This window comes from Tachypleus tridentatus, chromosome 12, assembly GCF_004210375.1.
Source record: "Tachypleus tridentatus isolate NWPU-2018 chromosome 12, ASM421037v1, whole genome shotgun sequence".
NCBI lineage: Eukaryota > Metazoa > Arthropoda > Merostomata > Xiphosura > Limulidae > Tachypleus > Tachypleus tridentatus.
In genome coordinates this window covers 50,032,732-50,046,413 of record NC_134836.1, presented here as the reverse complement: position 1 = coordinate 50,046,413, position 13,682 = coordinate 50,032,732, and the positions used below count along the sequence as shown (strand labels likewise).

Below are 13,682 nucleotides of genomic sequence, written 5' to 3'. Positions count from 1 at the left end.
TACAAGTGCAGATTAAGATATTAAATGTCTTATTTGTTTTGTTGTATTCAGGCACTAACATCTGGTAAGTATCCATATTACCGCAGACACCGGATATTTTATGCTGAGAATAATTTTAACATACTGAAAAGGAAAATAAATACAGGTAAAAAGAAATATTTGTTCATAAGAATAATGTTTATGTATTTACTTCACTTACTAAACGACTCCTAACTATTCTTAAATGGCACCATTGGATACTAGGATTGGAGAAGAATCCATTAACGATTGCAGAGGACAAGAGCACTGGGAGAAAACTAACACACCGAACTTTCAAGTCGGAAAAAGAGGGTCCTATTGCAATATCCCAAAATTCTTAAAATACCTAGGTCAGCAATATTTTAAGTAATATATTCAAAGGAAAGAACTCTCCATTTATATCAGCCTTGTTATCCCTTAGGATAAAAGAGACAAAGAGTGTCAAATTTCATAGGGGCAGTCACTACAATATGTAACCTCTACCAAAACAAAATTAGTACATGTTATTTTTAACTGTGATAGGAGAAACAGTACTTCAGAGATTTGAGGTGGACTCACAGCAGACCAGTGCACAAAAGTGACCTCTTAGATTGAAGTTACTTTATTACTATCACTTACAATCAATGGTAATATTTAATTATTTAAACTACAAAATCGTCTTATACAATTACTTTAAATCTCATGAACTATTTAGTAGGCTACACAGATCAAGAACCCCCATGCCCAGATGGCTCTTCAACATACTTCGCAGCCATGGGGTAAGAAAACACGGATTGCTAAAGCGACAGCTCGTGACTTCTGATACATTTGACCTAGTGTTTAAACATATCTTAGATGTCCAATTACTACAATCACGAAAAGTCTTTATACACGTCATTATGTGTATGTAAACATGAAGGACAGTAAATATTCCTTCCTTATATAGACTTTATGTAATTACACGCTGAAAATATGGAACCATAGAGATATTTTAGATATGGTTGTACGGATCGACAAGGATTCCAAATAATTCATGTGCCGAAAAACTACCCTATCGAACTCCTAAACAAAAAACAAACTATTAAAAATATTAATTACGATATATTATGCGTATATGTACTAATAATATGCTAAAAAGATCGCTAAGGTTTCCGCTTATGTGTTTGTTTTTTGTTTTAATTTCGCGCAAAGCTACTCGAGGACTGTCTGCGCTAGCCGTCCCTAATTTAGCAGTGTTAGACTAGCAGGGAAGGCAGCTAGTCATCACCACCCATCGCGAACTCTTGGGCTACTCTTTTACCAACGAGTAGTGAGATTGACCGTCACATTATAACGCCCCCACGGCTGAAAGGGCAAGCATATTTGGTGCGACGGGGATTCGAACTCGCGACCCTCAAATTACGAATCGAACGCCTTAACCCACCAGGTCTTGCCAAGGATTAAATTATATAAGTTTGTTATTGTCGTATTAATTCTTCTAAACGTCATGGCTACCAGAAACATGGCTATACTCTAAATTTGTAACTACTGTGTTCATTCCACGGACACGTAACTGTCGAAAAATTAAAATGAAAAAATAAATTTTAATTGTAACAGAAAGTAGGGATAATTGGTTATTTGTGGAATTGCTACAAGAAATATGAAAAATAAAACAAATGCTGTAATAACAAATACCAAACAGTAAAGTGATACCAGTTAGATAGATTTTAATACGGTTTTCAATCCCCACTTTGGTTGGTATTATGTTCCTAATAGCTAAACGAAGTACAATTTTAACGATGTTCCCTTCTCCAAGAAGGACGAATATTTGGGGTTTTGAAACAACGCATGGTCCATTCTTTAACAACGACTTCTTCTAGGAGTATTGAATATTTAGTGATGGCGTCCTCTACCAGTTACTAAATATTTTCTTTCTGTAACAAATTAATATTTTAATGTTGAGTCAGTAGCACAAAAAAACTTAAAAACCAGCAAACTTCACTTGAAAAGCATGGCGTTGATTCTCAGCCACCAAAGTATTCTTCGCACTTTAGATTCTACAAATGTTAATTATATATGAACTACAATAAAACATCTTTATCATGAAGTACAACACTTTTAGGGACACAAAACGAAACTTCCATACATTTCTCTCAGTAAGCTCCGCCTCATCATATTAACTAAAATCGGAAATTCTACAAGTAGGATGGCCTAATTACTCTACGCTCAACCATTTTCAATAAGAGTTATAGTTCTTTCTGTGTGCTGGTAGTATAGGTCGAAAGTAACTTATTTAAAAGATATTTTTGAGCACACAAAACGTTTTTATTGACTGAGTAAAAACAATTTGTAACTAATGTCATTTTTTACAAATCTAAATATTTTTCATAAAATCACATAAAATAAATTATCTAGATGGGTGGGGGGGAAAAAAGCTCGTCGAACCTGTCAAACTCCACCTGCGTCTATTAATGTCGTACCTTTAAAATATTAACATGTTGTAACGTGTTCTATCCTTGGCTAGGTTCTTTTGGATTATTTGGTAAAACAAAGTCCAATTAATTTACCTCTTTTGTAACGTTTATTATGGGTTACGTTAACTTTGATACAAACTGTAATCCTCAGTTCGCAAGCAACATTTAAACAGAAATTCCAAGACTAACTGTACATCAACCACAGTTACGAATACACTGACTTACAGATCTTTTTAAACTGAACTCTCACGAAAAACGCTAAAGTGAATCACTCATTACATTACTGAATTTTCAGTGAGTTCACTAACGGGTTACTTGCATTCATAAACAACATACGGCGCAGCTTCTCAATTATCATATCATAGTTATCAGCGCCCTCTATAAAACAACAAAATTATAGCATTGAAAACGTAGTTCACAACAATATAATTCATTCAGTCTTTAAGATTTATTTTTCACAGATTACACTCTGGCCCATACGAAGGAGTTTGAAATGAGGGATGCAATTTTCTCAGTGGGGCCCATTACTTACATTCACTCTGTAAGCCCCATAATACCATAGTTTCACTACAGAAATTAAAAGTATGCATATTAACACAATTAATATACATATAGACACACACACACACACCATGTACTTCCGCAGGATCCCAAGAACTGTTTTGTTTCAACATTAAATAAAATAAAAAATTAACAATTTTATTTCTTGTTTCTGAAATTCACATGTCATACCATTTTGTAGGCTACAAAGTGCATAATTATTCTCATTATTCATAGTATTCGGCGTTTTACTGACGTAATTTCAGTGTCTATTGACTGACCAACAGACAACTACTGTATTACTTAGTAGTGTAACTGGTTAAAACAGATAACCCCATCAAATGACATTGGGCCCCTTTCGGGAAAATAAGGCAAAAATGGTGCTCAAAGAAATCATTACATTTGTACTAATAATGTAGGTCACCAGAATATTTGTTGCAGTAGGATGACCAAGTTCGAGAACTCCTATTCAGGATAAAACAAACATTGGACCAACTGATACAAACATTAAAAACTGACTAATGGATGGTCATGCAGTGTTCACGTGGACAGAATCATCGATGCAAGTTTACTGGTAACTACGATTTGTATACAACGCCTAGTTACTGCGAAACAGAAACCAAATAAAATTATACCAATTTCGTGAAAATCATCCATAATACACAAGGACTAAACACACTAAAATTATTAACTGTTTGCTATGATATATATCAGGGGCTCCTTTATAATGTCATGGGACACAAAAGGGGCCCGTTTGCTTAAAAAAAAAAAAAAAAAGACAATGTAATTGCCTCGTTGTGGCTACAGCACTGATTTTAAATATTTTTATGTTTATGAAGCTCTTACTGATATTTTTATCCACTTAAATGAGATTGAGCCACTCAGTGTACAGGGGCTCTCCTAATGATAATTATGGGCCTTTCTGATTATACTCAGGATCCACTCTGATGAAACAGGATTTCTTTCCTGTCCATGTTATTAAGGGGCCCTTGTCTATCATTAGAGAGGACAGTCCCACTAATATATTTTAGTTCATTTTTTACTGTGAAAAGGGCTCAGTCATCAATAACATTACGTAGTTTCTACCAACTAGAATTTTTCTGTTCATAAGATAATTTGTATTAGATAGCATTGACTGGTTAATAAAACAAGTAAAATGTACCCCTCCTCTCGTGATGACCCTTAAACGTTCCTAATTATCACATTTCCTTATAAGGAAACATTATAATAAGAGGTATGAATGATAACAAGTTAAATTACTAAAAATGTCATCAGCTAAAAGTGACATACGAAATTGTGTTACCAAAATATTGGCAAAAACTAAACGTCTAATGGTAATAAATCATTTGGTCTTCATAGTTTTCACATTTCTATTTAACGCCATGTACAGAACATATACAACAGACAGCACTGTATTTTAGCCCTGTTGAACAACAAACCTTATTACAAATTAACTGGGCGAAGAAACGAGAATCACACTGGGTATTTTTATTATTATCGTGACTAGCTTAAAAAACAACAACAACTCAATAAGCAATATTTAACAATACAAAAAGAAACTGGTACTCACTGTTATTAAGTGTCGGAGTCCAAGTCAGAAACGACGAGATATGGAAGGAAACAAAAGAAGAATATAATGTTCAGCGTTCAAATTTTAATAAACACAAACACATGAAACTAACCACAAACTTTTTACAGTGCAAGAAATAATTTGAGAGCCGTGCAGGAAAATTGCCTTGATTTACATATTTCATAAACATGAAGTTTACATTAAATTGTTCGTCCCACCCTCAAACTTCCGACGTACGAAGATAATCGATTAGTTAGCATACCAACCATCTTTCAATGCCGAAATAGGAGATGAAGAGTCCTGCAGGGTAGAGATATACTTTGTTTCAAACAGGGAAGTGGAGGTGTAGGGGGGGGGGGATATGCTGACGTCAGCTCTAGCTTGGTGGCAGGAAGCTGAGACAGTGTTTGTTGTTGTTTCATTCACGTTCAATTAAGAAATCAACTGCCACGTACGTGTTAGTGAGAGATGTACAAAGTCCAGACTCCGGCCCTTTGGGTCAGGCGTCTGATCTTTAGATAGCTTGGAATTCGCAGAGTAGCATTAACTTGCCTTTTGGTCTTGATCATATTTTTTGATAAAACCAACCGATTTATCGGAACAATCTTATTCTAAATGAACATAATTGTACGAAAAACAAACACGCGGTCTTCTCGATATTTAAAATAGAAATACAGAAGGACGAAATCGGCAAATGTGCCCGACTTTTGTTTCCGTTAGTATATAAAATAGATTTTATCATAACACTTTTATATGTACAAAGCGAAATAGAATACTACAAGACTACATCTTTGGATGAACTATATAAACTCAGTCGAAAATTGTCATGACACTTTCAGAGAAGTACAGTTTAGATTCAGCCGTGGGTTAATCAGACTCAGGAGAGCAATTCCATTTATTTTTTTTACAATGGGGTTGGCATTTCGAAGAGCTCTTGCACAGAAAATTCCCCCCTCCCGATTTCATCTACACAAAAAAGTGACATCTCTAAATTGTGTGAAAATTACACATTTCATCTAACAATGGATGTAGTTAACCACTATATATTTAAGCTTAGTCACCTAAGTCGTGAAAACACTTTGTAATAGTTACCCGTGTACAGAGATGATTCTAACACCATGCAGTAATGTCCAACAGTAAAATTCTTGTATTTGCACAAGGGATACCTTGCAGATCACCTATTTTTATTGTTTAGCACTTTCAGCTTAAATTATAACCTAAATTTCTTAAGAAAGCCGAGCTTCGTGAAATATTAATGAGATTAGGTCAAAAACACGTTAACGTTCCAATATTTATAAACAGAAATGTGTGTGTGTGTGTGTGTGTGTGTGTGTGTGTGTGTGTATATATAACACAACATAACCATAGAAAACACAGATACTAAGTAGGGTAACAAATATATATATATCTGTCACTGATGTGTTCTAGAAATCTCCATTGCCTCGACATTAATAACTTACAAACACAACTTTCAGTAATCATCTGGTTTTAATTATTTTATTATATATAAAAGACGCCGAAACAATCATGAAACTTTGTTTGTAGTTAAGTACAAAGCTACACAATGAGTTATCTGTGCTTTGCCCACTACGGGTACTGAAACCCGTTTTTTTTAGCGTTTTAAGTCCACAGACATACCGCTATGTCAATGGGGAGGGTATCATGAAATATTAACTCAGAAAATAAATTAATTAATACTAAACAATCTTTTTACGTCTTTCAGTCAAGTCAGTTTGTAGTTTCTCTCAGTTAACAGGTCGGTTTTCAATACCAGCTTAAAATTAACTGAAAAAAGGGCATTTTCCAAGTTAAGCAGTTATAATCCTATTCACAGATTACAACCATAATTATTGCTATTAGCCACTGACGTTCAAAACACAACCATATCCTTAAAACGAGGCCAAACATGTCAAACTATCGAGAATACAAATCACATCTGGTATTACTTGTAATTTTTCACGAAGACTAAAACATAAATGTTGTGTACGGAGAGTAAACAACAAGTTTATAAATGATTTGATTACTAAACTGGAAGAAACAAAGTGCAGGGTAGTGTTTACAACAGAAAACAAAGAATCTACAATGAATTATTGGATAAAAACACAACTAAAATAAAGATCGTTTTGTTTTTAAAAAATGCAAACTTCAATAAACATCACTACAGGATTAAGCCACAGGTAATCAAAAGTATTGCAATCTCTGCATATACTAAAGATAAACTTAGATTGTTTCATGTTAGAAGTAAGATTTATTGGTTAAGCACAAGGCTACTCAATGGATTATCTATGTCGTGTCCACCATGGGTATCGTAACTCAGTTGTTAGCATTATAAGCCTTAATATTTACGCTAATTCGAAACAATGAAACATGGGTGTTAGCGTTGTAAGTTGTGAGACTTACAGGATCACGAGGATGTCTTAAGAATTACAAGCTGTATCAGTTATACATAATACATGAATACCTAAAAGCTACAATGCTATTCTATTGAAAAGAAAAGTCTGATTATGCAAAAATCACATGCAGAAAGAAGTGGAAAAATATAAATTTTATTCTAATTTAAGTCAAGTTCATGTACTTGGTTATAGTTTGGACGTATTTTGAATTTCGTGTAAAGCTGCAGTAGTCGTCCCTAATTTTGACCACCATGCACCCGCAACTATCGGGTTATTCTACTGACAAATAGTGGGATGGATAATCACTTCATAACATCCCCCGTGAATGAAATGACGAGCATGCGGACTCAAATACTGTAATCACAAGTCTATATCAGGTCTTGTATAGCACTGATATATTAACATTTCCACACGTGGAAATATTTGAGACTACCCCAATATCCCAGATTTTTCTGGCGAAGTATATAGTATAGATAGAGTAATCCACTTAATAAAATTTTGCTTCGAAAATCACTTACATATAAGGAGTATTCAAAATATCCCTCCTTTTTTTTAAATTTTTTCTTTGCGATAAAGACTGATTCCTGTATATGAAAACATGATACTTTAGCCTACATTACTGAATATTTAATAAACTGTGAGAATATTTTATATCTTCAAACTTCGCTTATATCATAGTTACAAAACTAAAGTCTATACTATGTAAAAACTACATTGACAAATACAACACCAACATTATTTATAAAATACAATGCAACAACTGCCACGACTTCTAGATTGGAGAAACAAGCAGTAAAATGGAAACCAGATTCAAAGAACAAATCAAAGTACTTTAACACGTTTTTGAACACTGCAAATCAAATAAACACAACATAACCATAGAAAACACAGATACAAAGTAGAGTTAGAAATATAAACATATGTAAAATCAAAGCTCTACGAAATGTTATAAAAATACCGTATTTTATTGAAAATGTCCATTTCAAGTTTAAGTATTCGTAATATGGAAAATAACAGTTTATGTTTTGTGAACTGAGACAATTTTTCTTTATCAGACATACACACCCATACATCTATGCACAAGCAAGTAATATACATAGTTTGGGCGTACCTTCGCCCCCCCCCCCCGATAGTAATCACAAGTAATTTACACCGTTGAGTAAGTTCGTAATATAGGTAGACCTAGTTTACTTTCTTACTTGTATATTATATCATACTTTCGTATATCCACTCAGTTTAGTTATTTGGTTACAGAAATACAATTTCCAGTTTCATCGCAACAAATAGGGCGTATTCAATACACTCGATATAAGTTGTTAAAATCCGTAAAATAATCTTTTCAGAATCCAACATATCACTAAGAAGACAGGTCATCTGGAAAACTCTCACTCAACGTGGCAAGTGTCCCCTGGTTTATATGAATATTTTCTTGCTTTTTGTATGATCCATTGTACAACAGGTCTATGATGTAGAAAAGCTACACCGGTAGAATTTTATTATATACTCTAAATTGCGTGGTATGATGCATCACTAAGGAGTACAGGCTACCACTGTCCACCACCTCAATGGCTAAGATCTGTTAAGTCCCAAGAATTCCTCTACTCAACTACAAGAAATATGTGAAAAATGCACTGATAAATCTATATACTGGCCCTAAGAAGGTCTTACAAAGAACGACGGAAATGGACAGTCAGGTGATGGGTTTGATATGAAAGGCAATTCAAACGGCAACATTTCCCAAACGAAAAGGAACAGTACACCATCCTATTTAACTAGGGAATCCTACTTGTAAGGGTAATGAGAGAGAGAGGTCTACGAATATGGAAGGACTCCATAGAATAAACAAATAGTTACATGAACCACAAAATGGTTCAGCGTGAGTGAGCTGCCGTCGGAGGGTCCGAAATGAACACAGGAGGTTGGTTGGTTCGTTGTTTGGTGTTTTAGGGTGCAGAGCAACTAGACTATCTGCGCCAAACAACCAGTGAAAACAAAGTAAAATGATTAAAATTCGTAAAAAGGAATTAAGTTAAAACAATATTTAATTTTTGAACTAAAAATTTAAATGGCGTTAAATCCAGTCTTTAAATCTATTATACATCAGTAAGAGAGAAAGTAATAAAAGTTTTAAGACTTTCTGTAGCATAATTTTAACTACTATAACTCCAATATGACTAACGGGCAAGTTCAAACATCGGTATTAGTCAACCTGAAGTTGTCCTTTCCAATCCTGGTTTTCAGTTATATGACGTCACAGCAATTTTCTAATTTCGTATCGAACTAATTTTATTTTAATTAATGAAAACGAATCATGTTAAAAAAACAAAGTATAATTTATGAATTAAAAACTTAGATAGCGTTAAAAAGGTCAATGGCCTTTAAAAAACTAAAAACATTTGTGAGGTGGATAGTGTCACCATCACCAATGACACTGTCCAACGTTACAGATAAACCTTGGGGCAAAACATGTTTAAATAGTGCCGTCATTGAAAGTCGTAACGATGGCATGACAGTAAAATGTGGGCTATTGTGACCTGAGTGTCACACATTAGTGTATCAGTCCCAGAAAAAAATCAAACTATGAGTTAAAAAACTGACCAGAGCGTCTAGCTGTTGGCGACCTCGTTCCCGCGAATACCTACGTACCCTGGTATCCAGAACAACTGGATAGAAGTAGATGTTAAAGAGAAATGGGCCAGTCGGTTTTCAATATCGGCGAGAACAGGGTGAGAACTAACGTGAAGCAATTCCAGGGTCAGTAGAGAACTAAACGAGTAGGTATAAGTAGTACAGTTTGAGTACTGCTTAGCTTCTATGTGATCCAGGGCAAGAGAAATGACATACAGTTCGGCAGGAAATGCAGAAGCTGTAGAGGAGATTCTGTGCACAACCACCTAATCACAACAAACCATGGCAGAGCGTACAGAATCACCTGATTTCGAAACATCCGTATAAATGAGAATAGAGAGATCGATCAAAAAATGTTCAACAAACGAAAGACGGTACTTCCAATCGGGAGTATCTGCTTTTCTCAGATTACTCAAAGAAAGGTCACATTTGGGGATGGTAATAAGCCATGGTGGGATGGGCTGAGCAGTGGATACAGCAATGTTATCCTCGAGCAGACCCAATTCATCCAACTGTACCTGGATACAAAGGTGAAAAGGAACAATGGAAAATTGTCTGTTATGAAAAAGTATGGCCCATTGAGGAAGGAAAACACATTCCTAGGTGGGATGAAATGGTAAGGATCGAAGTTTCAAAGCATACAGTAAAGACAGTTGCAAACAGGGTAAGTGAAGAAGAGGTTCATGAGACTCTCTGTACAACCACTGGACTGGGGAAGTGCGGAAAGCCCTGGTGCGGAGCCAAAGTCCCCGATGATGAACGGGGCCCAGCATCTTCAAGGCCGAGGTCATGGCAGAGCCACAGACCAGACATTCATAGTCGAGTTTCAAATAAGAGCACGACATATCTTTGACATAGAACATCAATCCACTCACGAAGTGGTGGAAGAGAGGACACAGAGGATGTTCAGTTCTCTTGTACATTTGATTCATAGCTACTTGATATGTGGTATAAAGGTCAGCCTATAGTTACACATAAGCCCCAATAACTTTGACTAAGGGACCACGGGAAGCACAGTTTCACTGACACGGAGTTCAGGATCGAGGCGAATACCCCATTGGCGGAAAAAGTGCATGCAAATCGTTTTAGAGAGAGAGAAGATAAAACTGTTTGCTGCAGTCCACTTCACTGAACGATCGAGGGCAGTCTGTAGCTGCCATTCTATAAACCTTATGATGGACGACTGACACAAAATGTGAAAGTTGTTGACATAGAGCTGGTTTGCAACAATAAGAGGAAGTTCATCAGTAACGGTATTAATCTTTATACCGAAAATGTGAAACTCAAAACACAGCACCGAGGGACTCCAAGTTCCTATAGGAAAGTGTTGAACCCAAATGAAGTTAGAATCGCCTGCCAATTAAAAATTTTAAATAAAATTGGACAAATGGCCACGTAACCCATATAAGTAGAGGTCTCGCAAAATACCACACCTCCAAGTTGTATCACATGCTTTCTCAAGGTCAAAGAATATTGATACAAAATGTTGTCATTTGAAAAGACTTTTCTGATCGACGTTTCAAGTCGAATCAGGAGGTCCATGGTGTAATGCTGTCGTCAGAACCCACACTGAACAACTAGACGGTAGTTTGAAGGAATTTTAGGATCCTTCCAGGCTTAAAAGATAGGCCAATAGTCTGGTGCCATGCATCAAAAAAAACATTCTCCTGCCATATACAGTTCAAATCAACAGAAGAATAGCAAGAGAAAAAGGAGATAAATGGCACAGCACCTCATAGTGTATATCATCAGGTCTGATTGATGTACTGCCAGCCTGATGAAGGGCCAGTTTCAGTTCCACCAGTGTAAATGGAAGATTACAGGCAGAGACAAACAGCTCAAATGGAAAGAGGTGATCGCTCTGCCTGAGTCGTGATGACTAAGAATGTGGAGGATGAAGAAGTGCTAGATACACAGCAAAAGCTTTCACCGACAGTATTGGCAATGCTCTGGGCATCAGCTACTTCCTAGTCATCAGAGAGCAATATCGAAAGGGGGTCAGAATTATACTGCCCACTGACCTTTCGAATCTTGTCCCATATGGCTTTGGAACTGGTGATAGAAGAGATGCTGGTTGTGAACTTAATCTAAGGTTCCTTCTGGTTTTGACGTCTTACCTGCCGAGCATGTGCACGGGCCTACTGAAAAGTGATGCAGTTCGAGAGTGTGGGATACCCATGAAAGGTATCCCAGGCCTGCTTTTGAGCCTTCCATGCCATGTGGCAGGCAGGGTTCCACCACGGACAAGGATACTGTGGAAAACGCATTGAAGTTTTAGGAATACACTGAACAGTTGCCTGGACAATACAGTCAGTCACTTCTGCTATGCAGTCGTCTATGGATGGGTTACAGACGATGGCAGGATCAAGTTCCAAGAGAGCAATGAAAGAGTGCCAGTTGGCTTGATCCAGCTTCTATCAGGGAACGTGGGTCGAGTGGTATCGACCACGGCCAGTCTCTCTCAAAATGATAGGAAAATGATCGCTACCTTGTGGGTTGCTGTCAACCCTCCATAAAACGTGGGAGAATAGTGAAGGGAGCAAACTGAGAGATCAATAACAGTAAGACTGACTAGGTGCATGAAAATAAGTAGAAGAACCAGTATTGAAGAGAGAGAGGTTCTGACCTGAGAGCATACACTCTACAGAGCGACTCCATCAATATCAGCACCTCCCCAGAGGGGATTATGTCCATTAAAGTCCCCCAGGATTAGAAAGGGAGATGACAACTGTTCAATGAGAGCATCAAGGTCTGATTGATCATAGGTCTTTCCAGGAGACAGGTAGAGAGAACAAACAGTGATGGTATGACCCAAGGAAACACGGATGGCTACGGCCTCCAAGGGTGTGTCGAGTGACAAAGACAAGGTGGGTATATGCTGATCAACCAACAGTGCTACACCTCCATGTTATCGTCCATAACATAATCTGTCACCTTTGTAAAGAAAACTGCCAAAAGGTGACTGTATCGGCAGGTTTCAGAATTATTTCCTGTAAGGAAAACATACAGGATAGTAAGAATCAATCAGTGCTTTGATGTCATCCAGATTATAATGTAAACTTCGACAGTTCCACTGTATCAAAGTAGCCATTTTTATTTATACGTAGACAAACTGAGTAAAAAGCCCATCTGTTTTCGATCACGTCTTTTTCTCTATTTTCTTTATTTGAAGGAGGTCTATCAGCCTCCATGGATCCTGCCCTTGGTCGATTGGGCAGGTCTCTGTTGTTGGAAGAAGATTTCAGTGAATGAGAGCGTGACGAATTACAGTTTTGCATCTTGGAGCTGGAGAAGATGTGCACGAGGAAATGCCCGTACCCATAACCAAAGGAAGAGGATCTGGGGGTCTGCTGGAATGAATGGTAGGGACAGAGATAGGTGTTGACTTTGAATCAACTTTCTTAACTATAGAGGTCAAAAGGCTTTTCATATGATTTGAGAATGATTCTCTTGCAGGCACAGAGATCCATCTGCACTCCCACTGTTGCAGTGGAATGTAGTGCAGCAGCATATGTCAGAGGTGAAGTGGTGGACAATAATTTTTGAACCTCATGATAAGAAATGTTTTGAATCGTTTTCAAATGCTGCACCTTTTTTCTTCCACCAACTTAAGGCAAGAACGAAAGTAGAATGGGTGAGAGCCATTACAATTAACACAATGAGGTGTCTTTCACATTCATATGCATTGTTGCCTTTGCAACTGCAATGACTACGCATAAAAAAAAAAAAAACCACATGAGGGCTTGAAGTGACCAAACTGCTGACACTAAAAACATACGAGAGAGTTTGGAATATATGATCGTATCTTACAATTAAGATAACCTGCCTTGATGGTGACAGTGAACGTAGTGATGTAAACTTCAAAATTAGGAGATTGGTAAGCATCATAATTCCATCTTTGTGAGTGGAGTTATGCCTCACTGCAGCAACTCTTTGGGTGGAGAAACCAGCGAGGATATCTGACTCGAGGATGTTCTTCAAATCTCTCTCAACAATAACTCCTTGTGACAAATTCAAAGTAACATGGGGAGTAAACTCAATGGGTATATCCTCAATGGCCTTCGAATACAAGAGGAGTTTGCTGCATTTAGGAGTGGATGT

The 13,682-nt window shown here is 36.9% G+C and overlaps 1 protein-coding gene across 10 annotated transcripts in view; it reads right to left on the bottom strand.

Moving 5' to 3' along the window:
* Positions 1-13,682, bottom strand: part of LOC143233275 (septin-7-like) — a 75,857-nt gene that overhangs the window by 48,562 nt on the left and 13,613 nt on the right. The window contains exon 1 of one of the 10 annotated variants that reach the window (XM_076469372.1): positions 7,472-7,510. The exons of 7 other annotated variants lie outside the window; for them this stretch is intronic. The gene's annotated coding sequence lies outside the window, so the exon portion shown is untranslated. Of the gene's footprint in view, positions 1-4,560; positions 4,857-7,471; positions 7,511-13,682 lie in introns of those variants that run through there. 2 more of the 10 variants (XM_076469367.1, XM_076469373.1) reach the window with 2 other exon arrangements.